The sequence below is a fragment of the Prinia subflava genome (genome assembly GCF_021018805.1).
Source record: "Prinia subflava isolate CZ2003 ecotype Zambia chromosome W unlocalized genomic scaffold, Cam_Psub_1.2 scaffold_33_NEW, whole genome shotgun sequence".
NCBI classification, from domain to species: domain Eukaryota; kingdom Metazoa; phylum Chordata; class Aves; order Passeriformes; family Cisticolidae; genus Prinia; species Prinia subflava.
Window position 1 is genome coordinate 2475442 of NW_026960610.1, and position 14897 is coordinate 2490338.

At 51.7% G+C, this 14897-nt stretch overlaps 1 long non-coding RNA gene across 1 annotated transcript; it reads left to right on the forward strand.

The window, feature by feature from the left end:
* The first annotated feature begins 3706 nt into the window (after nucleotides 1-3706).
* LOC134565118 (uncharacterized) lies at nucleotides 3707-12768 on the forward strand. Its single transcript, XR_010083779.1, has 2 exons — nucleotides 3707-4886; nucleotides 8137-12768. It is a non-coding gene; the product is annotated as an uncharacterized LOC134565118 (long non-coding RNA).
* Nucleotides 12769-14897: the final 2129 nt, after the last annotated feature.

A 14897-nucleotide genomic window follows, 5' to 3' on the forward strand; every position in this document is an offset into this window, starting at 1 on the left:
TCCATTAGCCCATTTTCCCACAGTAGCTTTTTGGGTATCGTGTTCCATTATTTATCTGAGGATAAACACCTAAAAGCTAGATGCTTTTCAGAGCTGTTGCTCCTGGAGTGGTCTCCTCTGTGGTGCCCTCCCAGGACATGGCATGTGACCCTGCATCTTCAGCTGCAGGTTTTACTGGTGCCCTCCCAGCTCCTCCAGTCTCCCCCTGCTCCTCTACTTGCTGGTCCTGCTGGTCCCTGCATTCCTGGAAGTGTTAAGGATGGGGCTTGGAGCAACCTGTTCTAGTGGAAGGTGTCCCTGCCCACGGCACGGGATGGGACTGGATTGTCTGTAAGATCCCTCCCAACCCAAACCAGCCGCTCCCAGCCCTGGGATGCTTGGCTCCTTTCCTGGGTTGTGCCCCATCTCCCTCGTAATCTCTCTGTCTCCGAGAGTTTATGTGGATTAGCAGGTCCCTTTGTGTTATCCACAAACCTTGCTGATCCCCGAATGATGGCTGTGATGGGATTGTGCCCACCTTTTCCAGGCTGGATGTACATCCTGTCTCTGGGACAGGCTGGCAGACCTGCTCCCTGTGCCTGTGGGCTCTCCCTCTCTCAGCCGTGATCTCCCTCCTTGGCCCCCAGATTTACTATTCTAAAGTGATTGTGTTTAATTGCATTTGAAATCAATTAACACAGGTACTCAGAGATGAATGTTCATGCTCTGAAAAAAGGTGATGAAAACATACCATTTAAATAGAAATCAATTTCCCTTTCATGTATTTCTTCCTAGCTGCCACCCGAAATTAATAGTTTTTAGATATTTGTGCTTGGAGAGGAGAGGCTCCGAAGTGCCTTCTCCCTGCTCATCTTTTTGGGACATCATTAGCTGTTTCTCCATGGGAAACTCTTTAACTGGAGTGCTGATTATCAGTGGGGCTGCAGCTCAGGGATCCCAGGGAGGGCCGGATCTCCATCTCAAACCCGTGTGCCAATTGCCCTCGCAGGGAGAACAAGGTGGGGATTAAGGGATCGTCCTTCCGGAGCCAGAGCAGCGCTGTCCTCCTCCAGCACTCCCGAGCACAGGGGAGCCCCCAGACCTCCAGCAGCCCCAGGCACCCCTGAGTGGGGTGGATTCCCACCTTGGGTCAGCTCTGGTGCCGCTCGGGACAAAAGCCAGGAAAATCCCCAGAAACAAAAGCACCTATTTGTTCAGGGCAGCTCTGAGTGTGGAGCCTGGGGACCCAGCTGAGCTGAGGGTGCCCCTGACAGGGCAGCCTGGGCTTGGTGGCTCCACACATCCTTGCCCTTCCAGCCACCCCTGTAAGATGTCCCTGGAAGTCTGTCCCACTAAAATGCCATGACTTTCCCAAAGCCCGAATAGTACACATGACAAGTAAAAAGAAAAAAAAGGGCATTTTTTTTGCTAAACTTTCCTGGAAAATTGTGACCAAAGGATCCTTGTCCCATGCTCCATGGATCCCCTAAAGGAGGAATTGTCTTGGGTTATGTAATAAAAAAAAAAAAGTGTATTCTATTTCATCTGTTAAAACCAGTTGGGGAGAGGGTTTTTTTTTCCTTTATCTCTTGTAACTCCAGGAGGGAGGGGGGTGGATGCCTTCTGTTAATGGGCCAGCTATTAAAACCAGGGGAGCAATGTTCCTTATCTCTTCTATCCTCCCTCCAGGGATATATCTGCTGTTAATGAGCCATTAAGACTCATCACGTGACTGATAAAATTAAATCATTCCATTGTGAGATGCTCCACCCAGTGGGAGGAGCCAAGCATTCCTACCTGGATAAAACGTGAGATTCAGAACAGCAGAGCATTCCTCTTTTCCACTGGATTCTCAGAGGAAGACTGGACTCATCTCACCGCCACTCCAGGATCATCTCTACGCCAACAGAACCACATCTGTCACTCCAGGAGGACTTATTTGGACTGCTTCCAACACCCTGCCCGTCAGGGTGTCAGGTCGTATTCCTGACTCCATCAGGGTTTTCTTGGACTTTTGTTTGTTTGCTTGCTTGTTTTTTTTGTATTACTGCATTTGCATTTTTAATATTCCTAGTAAAGAACTGTTATTCCTATTCCAATGTTTCTGCCTGAAAGCTCCTAATTGCAAAATTGTAATAATTTGGAGGGAGGGGGCTTTACATTCTCCATTCCAAGGGAAACTCCAGGTTTCCCTGATAGATACCTGTCTTTCCAAACCAAGACAGGAATTTTCCCTGGGATAAAGCAGCTCTCAGCAGTCAGGAGATGACCTTTGATAGGGTACCCTAAAACTGACCTGTTCCCTCATCCCTTGCTTTTAATGCCAAGGGTCTTCCCAACCTGATTGTCCACAGGGACCAGCACTTTAATGCCATAATAATTTCATTTATTATCTTCTTTAGGCTGCACAACCTAATCCCCAAATTTAGGCAAGCATCTGTCCTCCTCATTTCCCACAAGGCACCAAATTATCACTCAGCCCCTCTGCTATGCCCTGATCCCTTTGATCTGGTTTTCTATCAGTGTTATGATTAATCTCCTCCTCCAATCAGTTTTCCTCACCATCTGTTTTCCAGCAGGACTCCCATGCTTAGGGGAGGACCCTGAACCCCGGGGCTCCCTGGCTCTAATCCCGGTTGTGCCAGCGAGGCCGCAGCGATCCCGAAAGCAGCAATCCCGAATGAGCCTCTCCCTGTGACCTCCTTGTCTCCCAGACAGAGCCAGTGTGGAAGTAGGACAGCAGGAAAACTGAGGTGCGGTGCTGCTGCTGGGCTGTCACAGGGAAATGAAGTGCAAGGGCCAATTAGGTTCATATTTTTAGGAAATGGGGGGAGTTTTCCTAATAGTGAGGGTGGTGAAGTGTCCTGGAGAGGCTGTGGGATCCCAGGCTGGAGGTTTGGGCCTACTGTGGGACTGGGGCTGATCCAGGTGCACAGGAGCCAGGCCTGTGCTGGGATTATTCTCTGTGGGATGATGTATCTCCAGCTCTGAGCTCTTCCTGCTCATTTCATTCTCATCATGGATGAGCTGGAGAACGGATGTTCCCCATCCACTCTGGATGCCCTGGACCCACAGGTTGTGCTCCCTGCAGCCTCCTCAGAGCAGCAGCAGCCAGTCACTGTCTTGGGGCAGAGGCACATTCCCTGATCCCAGAACTGGGCTGTGCCCCTGTGGTTGGGCAGAGATGCCTCAGGGTCCCCTTTCCCTGTGTGAGGACTCCCATCCAGCCTCTGGGAGCAGCTCAGGAATGCCAAAGGCACAGGGACATCTTGCAGTCAATGCCCTCATTTACATGTTTCATTTTTAGACATTTTTGAACTATGCCTATGTCTTGGTTTGAAAGACAAGTATCTGCTATGGAGGGGGCAGGACCTCCCTAGAAATGGAGAATTCAAATCCCCTCTGTCCATATTATTCTAATTTAGAAAATTAAAGGGGCTTTCAGGCAGAGGTATGGGGATAAGAATAACAGTCCTTTACTAGTATATATGACAAAACAAACAAACAACAACTATAGCATTAATAATAAACAGAACCAGTGTTATAAATGCCAATTCAATATTCCAATTGAAAATATGATTTGGTTTATTGAAAAGATCAAATTACAGAATTTTGGTAAAAAACCCTAGCGGAGTTACTGTGACAATAACCCGGGGATCGTCAAAGGGTGAACTGGGACGCAGCCTCTAGCGCACTGCAGTCCCCCCAAAGTTCACAAATTGGCTCCATTTGGGGTCCAGGTTTTATACACTTTATTTTGCCCCTGGCATAAGATTTCTCCACAGTTCTTTGTTCCCCTGGAATAGTTATTTGAATTAATTGCCATCGTTGGTCTGTTGAATGGGGTCTCCTCTGGGAGGGAGAAGTGTCAATTTTAGTCCTCTGGTGGGTGAATGAGATTTTTGAATGGAAAGGCATTCTCCTCCGGAGATCTGTGCGATGATGATGCTCTGATGGCTCTGTTGCCCACATGAGGAGAACTGATTCCTTATCTTAATGTGTCTTCCTTTCTGATGCCAATCTCATCATCTCCAGTTCTTGACATCTCATTGTGTCTTCCTAAATGGTGGTTACTGGGTGATGCCTGCCTAGGAATTTCTCAATTCCGTGGCTGGCTGGAATTTAGGTTACACTCTATATTACATTTTACCAAACCATGATTTTAACATCTTATAATCCATAAAAACACGAATTAACCTACTATATCTATCACAACCAGGAACCTCAAGGGCTTTCTTTCACAAAAGCCCAGGGGCAGTTTGATCTCGGTGCCCCTGCGGGACTCCGAGAGGCTGAGCTGGAAGGGTGGAAAGTCCCGGGCTGGTGGATAAGATCAGATGCACTGCGTTGGTTGCTGGAATGGCAGGGATGTCTCAGCAGGGCAGGGCAGTGCAGGGCTACAGAGTAGCAGGAAAGCCTCAAAGCTCCGAAGAAACAGCGGCGGTGGGGGCAGGGCCGGAGAAAGTGAGCTCAGAATTCCTGGGTACACGAGCAGATGACGGAAGATTTCCCAGGCCCAGACTAAGTGATGGCCGTGAACTCTTCTTGCAGCGAGCAGCAGCTTGACTGTCCTCCTCGATGCTGAGAGCAAGAGAGCAACTACCCCCGCAGCTCTGTCTTTTACCTTTCCCAAAGCTCTCGTTATCTCCACCCTCTGAGGGAAACTCCCAGAGACCCAAAAACAATAGGTTAGCCTGGTGATACAATCTCCTTTGGCCACTTCTTTGTTTCAGTTAAAGACTCAGCAATTTATCTCCTAGCAACTTATAGGGAAAAATTCTATAAGAAAAGGAAAAAAAAAAAACCAAACAACTCCAACCCTCAACAGCTTTTGATTTCTCTAAGAGAAATCAGGTTTTCAGCTCAGCCCCTTGGATGCACAGGTCGGGAGTGTTCCTGGTCTCCAGGTATTGATCGCTGTCTCCATTTTCCCCACTCTCACCTTGATTCCTGCCGCTGCCTATTTTTGGTTTATGCTTCCTGCCAGCAGATCTTTCTGGAGCTTTTCTCAAGCTCCTGCTTTGCGTCCCACGAGCACTGCAGCATCTCCAGGCCTCCCCAGGCCCTCCTGGCTTGCTCCCAGGCAGCCCCAGCCCTGCTCCTGCACTGTGCCCATGGAGGGACTTTGGGAGGTTGGGCTTGGGTTCATAATTACAGCACATGTTCATATTTTAATCCAGAGATTTAATTCACCTCCCAACTAACCCTTCTGTGTTGCTAGGATTTCTACCCCCTTTTATTTTTAGATCTAGATTTTTGCAAAAAGTATAGATTTTTACCCTTCTCTCAGGTTGGCAATCACTCTGTGTGGGTAGCACTGCAAATCTGAGTTATTAAATCTTTACCTATCCAGGACACCGTGCTAAAGGCTTATTTGGGGTTCTGTTTTGCTTGCAGGATGTAAATAGAGTCTGAGGTATCCAAATCCTTGTCCTCCACCCCATCCATTTGTTTTGCCGGGACCGTGATCTCTTTAATTTCCCAATTTTTCCCTCCCTGTGTTATTTGTTACCTGCTCAGATGAATGCAGGCAGCTGGCAGGCTCAGAAATCTATTCAGCATTGGAGTTTCAGTCTCAGAAGAGCTGTGTGGGGATGGCTGCCACCTTCCCGGGATGGCCAGTGACAGAAGATAAATCGCTGTGGATTTTTTGCCAACGTGCCATATTTCAAACTCATAATCAGTCCAGCATCACCCTCAGCTTCCTTCAGCATCTCCTTCCCACTGTGGGTGATTTATGGCCCCGGGTACCGACACCAATTGTACATTTCTAATCCTCTCTTGTATAATTTCTCTTCGCCACATTTCCTTAATTACCTTCTTTCTGACCTTTTCTTTCCTTACCCCTGGTTCCAGCTTGCTCCTGAGCTTCCTTGCCCTCACTTCACTCCTTCATTTAATTTACGGTGTGAACGTGGTTTATGAGCCACTCAGCCCTGGTGACACTGGGGTTTTGGGGTGGCATGTTCCTGAGGCTGGAGCAGAGGTGGGAGCAGCCCCTTGCCAGGCTGGATTTGGGCACGTTGTCTAGAAAAACATCCCTTCCCTGTGTGTAAAGGACTCCTGTTCCCAGCGCTGGCATTTGTCACCTCTGCTGTCAGTAATTCCAAACAACCAAAGCCATGGAGACATCCTGGTTGTTCCCTGTGCAGAGGATCTGGGACAAAGCACCCCTCTGGTCCCAGTGCTGCAGGGACACAAATCCATGGCCAGGTGCCAGCTCTGGGATCCTGGAACAAGAAAGGCATAGAGGAATTATAGAATCTCTAAAGGCTGGAAAAGTGCTCCAAGTTCATTGAGACCAACTGTTCCCCCAGCACTGCAAAGGCCACCACTGACCCGTGTCCCCAAGAGTCACATGCTCAAAGCTTTAAATCCCTCCAGGGATGGGGACTCCACTCTGGGCAGTGCTGGTTGGGCTGGGGGCTGAGGGCAGAGGGAAAGCACAACAGTTAACTTTAAGGAATCCCTAGAACATCTTCTTCATAATTAATAAATGGGAGATGTTACTGCAGCTAATCAATAAAGTTGTTAGAGGGAATTGATCGCAGGGGGAACTCTTTTTGTGGGTACAGTTTTTCACCTCTGCAGAACAAAGGGCTCCCCGGGGTGTTCTCACAGTGATTGGCACTGGAAGCCTGACCCAGACAGCCAACGAGGGAGAGACAATCAATTAATTAATTAATTAGTTAACACCATGTGAGAACCACCGGAGGGGCCAGACTGGTGGCTGTGCATGTGTCTCTCCTAGGGTGACCTGGGGCACACTTAGTCCGTGCCCCTAGTGCCACCACCGAGCACGGCAGTGCCCCTGGAATGCTCATGCCAGGATGTTTTCCCAATGGGAGCCCTGCTCCCTCTTGGGTGGGTCAGCTTTTCCATGGCAAACCCCACTGCCCGGGCAGGAAACATCCTTCTAACAGGGACTTTACAGGGTAATAATGAACACAAGAACCCCTGGGACTGATGCTTGACATTAAAGGATTTGCCTTGGGAGATGAAATTTAAAGAGCTTGTTTTGGGTTTTCTACTTGTTTGCTTTTTTTACTTGTTTGGGGGTTTTTTAAGTGGTTTGTTCCTTTTCTGCTTGGAGAAGCTGTTTGTGTCCTATTTCAGCTCAGCCTCAGCTGGTTCTGGCTGAGGGCAGGAGCTCCGTGGCACGGACACAAAGCAGCTCCTGTTGGCACAGGCACCTCCATCCTCACACAGCAGCACAGAGCCGAGCCTGAGACAGGGAAGGACACCCTGGGAATACCCGCGGGGACAGGGCAGGGCCTGGACAGGAACACCAGCGAGCCCAGGGAGGTGGTGGCTGCCCCATGGCCGGGGCATGAGAACCGAGGCCGTTCCTCTGCTCCCCCTCTCTGCCTCCCTTTTCCAGGGAAGGCAGCACACCCGGGCTGTGCAGGCAGGTCTTGGCACAACATCCCGCTCCCAGCGGGGCTTCCTTGTTCCCCTGCGCCCTCCAGAGTGCTCACGGGGCGGGCAAAAATCCGCTACAGGTTTCCCCAGTTTCGATAATTTGCATATGGCAGACTCCTGGCAGGCTCTGTGCTGGAAAGGACGGAGCCCGTCCTATTCCACTCCTGCCATAGGCAGTGACACGTCCACAGCCCAGGCTGCTCCAAGCTGGCCTTGAACACTTCCAGGGATAGGACCTTGATTAAACCAAGGGGATTATTCTTGGCTACAACTGCTTCATCTGCCCCAGGTAGTTGATCCCAAACCGTGGGGTGAAGCAGGCACAAACCAGGATATCCCTGGAGCAGCAGCCAGGTATTCCAGGCAGACAGCCCAGCCAGTTATTGCTTGTAATTAACTCCAGCAAGCAAATCTCCTCTAAATCAATCACAGCTTGACTAACAAATAAATCTTGGCTCAATCACTACCTGCAGAATGTATAGACAAGGGTAAGTGTCTGATTTACCACTTCCTCGTGCTGGACTGGGGAATCACGGATTGATGGCAGGAGGGATCCGAATGTGCTGCATTATTTAAAACTTCAGGGATAATAAAATTCTGGAGGAGCCTAGCCCATGAGCTCAGCGTCCCCATTGACACTTCTCCCACTGTATTAGGCACTGTGTTAATGATTCTATATTCCTTTCTGACTCCTCACTCATTTTTCTTTGTCTTTTTGTCATTTTAATGGGGCAGTGGGACATGTTCCACAGCGACATGCCAGCGGCTGGAGCCTCCATGGCCCCTCGAAGCAGACCACGCACCCCTGGTTTGACTGCTCTGGATCTCTCAGGTCCCACCTCAGCATCACACACGCCTTTGCTAATTCCAGGGCCATGTACCTTAATCTAATGACTAATTCCAGGAATCTGTCACTCCATAATGGGCTGTGCCCCCCGGGATGCCCCAGGGAGGTTGTGCCGGGTCTGGCGAAGAACAGGGAGAATCCTGTGGGGTCTCAGACAAGAGGGAAGCCGGCTAGAATTCCCTCACTAGCTCATTAACTCTCTAATTGTGGGGTATTTGTAAAACACAGAACATTTCCTGGAAATGGAGGAAAAGGAGGGAGTAGCCCAGCCGAGAGACTCCATGGGAAGTGGCACCTGGACCCAAACCCATGGATCTGCTCCCATCTTCACAGTCACTGATGTGGAGATGCTTCCTCAGGGGAGAGGAGCTGTGTGAACCCGGCACCTGGTGAGAAACCCAGTGGAGCATTGGGAGAGAGCTGTTGGCCGAGCTGAGGATGCTGGAGGAATGCTGGCAGGGCCAGGTCCTTTGCAAGGGGGTGGCACTCCCGAGGTCTGAGCCCCCAAGGCACCCGGGGGCCAGGTCCTCAGCGACCGATGCTCCTCGGGGACACATCCCTGCTTTTGCCCAGTCAGGGAATGCCACGGCTCAGGTGGTGCAGGGGGCAGGAGACGTTGGAAGACTGTGTCCCCTTCACACAATGCAGCTTTGACTCGTATATTTTTCATCCCAGTTGAGGGTACAGTGTCAGCCGATGACTTTTGTCACACCCCAGTGCTTTCTGGGATGTAAATTAGGGCCTTCCCCCCCCCCCCCCCCCATCTGGACAGATAAGACGGACTCTGACTCGCCCGTCTCGGAAGCCGATATTTATTGGGAGCCCACCGCTCCTCTCAGCAGGTGGACAAAGATAATACTGTCATTATGTGCTCAGAAAATGCTTTGTAAAACTTGGTAAAGTCTGCGAGATAACATCTGCCTCGAGGACTGCTCCGCTGTAAACAGGGCTTGGAAAAATAGCACCCACTGCTTCTCCCCGGGAATATCGATTTTTGGTGTTGGAAAGGGTCAAATTCAAGTCGGCAGCACAAAGAGCGGCTGCAGCTCCCGCTTTTGACAAAGAACAAAGTGCTGCGGCGGCAGGAGCAGCCCAGGGCCGAGGCCGGGGGCCGGCGCCTTTCCCACGGGAGCGGGCAGCTGCTGCCCGCGGGGACCATCCTGCCCCCGCGTCTCGCCGGAAGCCGCGGGCAGCCCGGGCTCGGCGGGGCTGCCGAGGGGCTCAGCCCCCCCGGAATGCCAGGGGGGAACCTGAGCCTCCGGCCGGACAACGGAACTCTACGGAGGCGCCGCATCCCGCTCCTGAGCTGGGATGGGCGGGACAGGATGCGGAGGAGGAGGATGTGCCCTGGCTGCTCCTGCATCTCACCTGGCAGCCAGCTGGTGAAAAGGACATTTCGCCGCCTGGCGCCGGAGAGCCAAGGGCTTTCCCTATCTTTCCTGGTCACACGAGCGAGGAGTGTTGGCATCAGAGATGCTGGCTCAAAAGCCGGGAGAGAAACACTGGAGGGAACCTCCGAGTGGTGTGGTGTGTCCCAGCTGTGTCCCATCCTCTGGCACCCGGACTGGGCACCTCTGCTGTGTCCCAGCATCCCCCCAGCAGGGAACAAATCCCAAACAGCACTCTAAGCATGCTTTGGGCACCCAGGTGCATCCCAGCAGAGGGACTCGGCATTCCTGTTTCCCCCTCTGGTGCAAATCTCAAATCTCTGCTTGCTGGGTGGAACCCAAGCCCCTGCATTGCAGCACCACCCCACAGCAAGGGGTCCTGGAGCACTGGCAGCATCATGTCAGCAGCTGTGGAAATTGACCATCCAAGTTCTTGTCCCTCAGGAATGTCTTGGACACAGTTCCTGGTCTAACGGGAAGCAAAAGCCTCGGCAGCAGGAAAGAAAATGCAGAAGTGGCACAGGCGACGGCTGCTGTTTAAAGGAAAGGGTTTGACCCAAGGAGCACGTGGTAGCTCCAAATCCCCTTCACCCACACGGCATTATTTATTCATATTCCCATTGTACAGACTGGGGGCTCGGATAAGACACAATCGATCACTCCTGCTCGGAGAACACAAAAAAGGGAACCTGGGACACAGGGCCAGGCTGGGAAGGGAGGGAGAAGTGGCAGCGGGATCTTGCAAAGCAGGCCCTGAAAGCCTGAAAGGATGTGGGTACAGAGAGGAACATCCCATTGGGCAGGGCATCCCCCATGGCATTGCCAGGATGTGGCGCAGCAGGGGAAGTGCCACTGGACTGGAACAATGGCAGCATCCCAGGAGCCCTCGTAGGCCAGGATGTGCCAGCCCTGGTGTGCCCCACAGCCCCTCCACCCCTCAGCTCCAGAGGGCACAAGCAAAGGAGGTTCAGGAGGGACCTTCTGGCTCTCCACAACTCCCTGACAGCAGGGGGGGAGCCAGGCGGGCATCGGGCTCTGCTCCCAGGGAACAGGGACAGGAGGAGAGCGGGAGAAGCACGTGCTGCTCCCCAATGCAAGGACGTGTCCTTGGATCGTTCAGGCCTCTCCTCCCAGTGGGAAGCAGGCTGGGCCCCTGGCTCTCGCCCTGCCTGGAGCATGGGGAGATGATGCTCTATGGTTACACACGGGGGGGAGCTGGCATCTTGTAAAGGAAAAAGAAATGTGTTTCCTACTCAATTAAATGTAACTGGAGGCTTTGGAAAGGCCAATGGGCTCCCTTTATGGCTTTGGGATGGCAGTAGGGCAGGGCTTTGAAAACCAATCGTGCTGGGAGCCCATCTTGGGGAGAGCTGTTTGTTCAGCACATCGACTGCACATCCAGCACTCAAACCCCACCCTTTCCAGAGCAAACTGCTCCGTGTGCTATTCTCCAGGGGTGCAGGTGGGTGGCTGGAGCCACAGGAGGAAGGCAGGGTGACAGTGGGGACACACTGAGGTGTGCTCCCTCCTGAGTGGAGTTTGGACCTTTAGGACAGCTGTGAACAGCACTGTGTGACAGGGACGACTCCCTCTCCCTGTAGGTGCACACCTTCCTCCATCCTCCATCCTCCATCCTCCATCCTCCATCCTCCATCCTCCATCCTCCATCCTCCATCCTCCATCCTCCATCCTCCATCCTCCATCCTCCATCCTCCATCCTCCATCCTCCATCCCTGTGCCATGGGAAGGCCCTGGTTGTATCAGAGCAGGTGCTGGATGCTCTGAGGCCTAGCCTGTGCCTGGCTGCATCCCTCCCTCCCTGCCCACAGCCCTGGATGGATGTGGGAAGAGCAGCACCCAGAGAAGGTCCAACTTTCACCTCCAAATCCCCAGCACTGCTGCCACAGAGCCTGGAGAGGGGGTTTAAGCTGTTTCAAAATCCATCTCCCAGCTCATTATTATGCTGGGCAATTTTTCATTCACTGGGAATCTATGGCAGAATTTTAATGCAAGAAGCTCCCTGCTCTGTTTCTCTTCCCCTGAAGAAAAATAGCTTAATTTCTGCAGTTTGATAGATTTCCCTGAGCCTTCGAAAGGTAGAGAAAGACTCTTGAAAATCGGTCGTTGAACTATCCACAGTCATTTTATAATGGCCGTAAATAGGCCTGGACTGAAGAGGTCTCCAGGCATCAGCTTGAATGGTGTCCTTGACACTGTTATTATTATCCCCATGGAGAGAAAAAGGGAAAAAAGAAAGGGAAAGAAAGCCTGGGAGCCTCTCCACACTGCAGTTGGTGTGTCTCTAGGCTGCAAGAAAATCCTCCCCCACTGGATCTACACCCCTGGAGATGCGCTGGTTTTTACTTCCCAGAATTGCCATAAATTTCATGTAATTTCCTGCATAAAAAAAAATTATGAACTTGAGAAATTTTGCAAACTCCCGAGCAAATGAAGTATGAGGAGTTTGGGGGAATTTATTTTCTGCCTTTTTGCCCCTTTGCCCGCCTAAATCTGTGGTTGTCTTGGGTTATGTAACCAAAACAAAATGTGTATTCTATTTCATCTGTTAAAACCAGTTGGGAAGATGTTTGTGTCTTTTTCCTTTCCTTTATCTCTTGTAACTCCAGGGGGGTGGGGGGTGGATGCCTTCTGATAACAGACCAGCTGTTAAAACCAGATGGGGCAGTGTTTCTTATCTCTTCCACCACTGTCCACCCTCTGGGGGATATCTTCTGTTAATGGGCCATAAAGGCTCACCAATGACATGACACATTACATCATCCCATTGTGAGACGCTCCACCCAGTGGGGAGGAGCCAACCATTCCCTACCCAGATAAAAACTGAGCTGTAGGAACACCAAGCATCTACTTTTCCACTGGATTCTCAGAGGAAGACTGGACTCATCTCACCGCCACTCCAGGATCATCTCTACTCCAACAGAACCACATCTGTCACTCCAGGAGGACTTATTTGGACTGCTTCCAACACCCTGACACAGGGTGTCAGGTCGTATTCCTGACTCCATCAGGGTTTTCTAGGACTTTTGTTTGTTTGCTTGCTTGGTTTTTTTTGTATTACTGCATTTGCATTTTTAATATTCCTAGTAAAGAACTGTTATTCCTATTCCCATATTTCTGCTTGAAAGCTCCTAATTGCAAAATTGTAATAATTTGGAGGGAGGGGGCTTTACATTCTCCATTCCAAGGGAAACTCCAGGTTTCCCTGATAGATACCTGTCTTTCCAAACCAAGACAGTGGTTGCTTTCCATCAGGGAATTACTTTTGTAACTTCCAAGCTGTCATGTCCCACTGCTCTTTGCTGAGGAGCAGCCTCTGACCCCCAGTTTTGGGGGGGTATTTTTCAGGGTAACCATTTACAGCACCCCAACACATCGCCACGGAGCAGCTCGAGAGGTTCCCAAACCCCATGTGGACCCTTCACCCCTGCATATTTCAACACCTCCACTACACCTGTCCTTTTCACCTCTGCAGCCACTGCTTCATCCCCCGCTGCATCCCCGGGGATCCGCTCAGTCCCCCTGCGTGCTCTGAGCTGCACTCGGCCCCCCCGCATGTCCCCAGCAGTTTACTGAGGTGGTTCCCCCTCCCCACACCGCAGGCGCTTAGCAGCGCAGCCGCCCTTCCCAGCACTGTCGGCGCTAATTGCTCGGGCTCGTTAGGGAGCAACTGCTGCCCTCCCTCAGCGCAGCTCCCTGGGGGCTCCTCCGCTGCCTTTCCTGGAAGTGTTTCCTCCTCAGGCCCCTGCAGTTCCGCCTCACTCCATAATTGATGCCCGGGTTGGATTTCTCTCCGCGCTGGTGGGACCGGAGCTGAGATTTGGGGTGGAATGCTGGACTGAATCCTGTGCAATCCCACACGCGAGCTTTTCGCCGTGCTGGTTTTGTGGACGTGGGCGACACGGATGGGGCTTGTTTGGATGGAAACCTGCCCTCTGTGAGCTTGTTAGCAGGGACGAGCTTAATCCCGAGGTATGCGAGTGCCGTCGTCAGCACTGGAGCCACCCTTCCCTTCCCAAATCCATGGGGACACACGGCTGGCGACCCCCACTGTCCCAGGAAGGAGGCTTGGGATGGATTTTCAGCCCTGCCAAACTCCCGGCTTGCAGGGAAACCTAAAGTCCCCGACCCAAACTCTATATTTAATGCCCCTAGCCCACCCAGTGGTTACAATTCCCAGCTCCGGTCTTGGTGCAGCAACGAGCACTGAGTTTTTAAGCCCTGGGTTAATTGTCTGCCTCCTCCTCGGCAGTGCAGGAGAACAGACAAAGCAGGCATGAAATGCATCCCACAAAACCACAGCTGACAGGTTTAAAAATCTATTTTCCTGCACGGAGCTACGAGAAGGACAGGTGATTAATGGAGACTATGAAGAAAAGGTTTTATCCAGCCGATTAATTTCAACGGGTGTTCAAATCTTTAGCAGAGTCGGCCAAGATGCTCGGAGAAGCTGGGGGGGGGGGCGCTCCCTGGGGCTGGCTGGGTATTCACCCTTCCCAGCTCCATCGCCTTACCTGGATCCACCTCCCTTCCTGGCTTCCCTTCCCTTCCCTTCCCTTCCCTTCCCTTCCCTTCCCTTCCCTTCCCTTCCCTTCCCTTCCCTTCCCTTCCCTTCCCTTCCCTTCCCTTCCCTTCCCTTCCCTTCCCTTCCCTTCCCTTCCCTTCCCTTCCCTTCCCTTCCCTTCCCTTCCCTTCCCTTCCCTTCCCTTCCCTTCCCTTCCCTTCCCTTCCCTTCCCTGCAGGGCACAGCCTTCCAAACCAGCCGCGCTCTGCATCCCAGGGCTCTGTGTCCCTGCAGCAATGCCTGCCTGCCCTTGTCCCCCTCAGGCACCCCCTTTGGCTGCAGCTGCTCCAAGCAGTTTGGGTGGAATTTGTAGGAATTCTTAACTTCAAGTGTTGATTTGGAAACCCAGGTAAGCACCATTAGGAACAGAGTTGGCCCCTGTTCTGAATAATGCAGTTTTACCAAAAAAAGGGAATATTTGTTACCCTCCATGTGTGTTTGTCCCAGCAGAGGCAACCAAGGAGAGCAGCCGAAGGAATCTGGTATAGATGGAGGGCGGCCATTTCCAGCTTTCATTTTCAGGGAGCAATTAATTATCCAAACCTCCAGTTTGGGAGAAAAAAATATTTTATCTCTTTTAATCCCTCAGGACTCAGACCTCTGACCTGGAATCTCCTACATCCCATGGGACAGGACAGCACAGAGGGCTGCTGTTTTGCAGCCAGCCCTTCCCTATAGC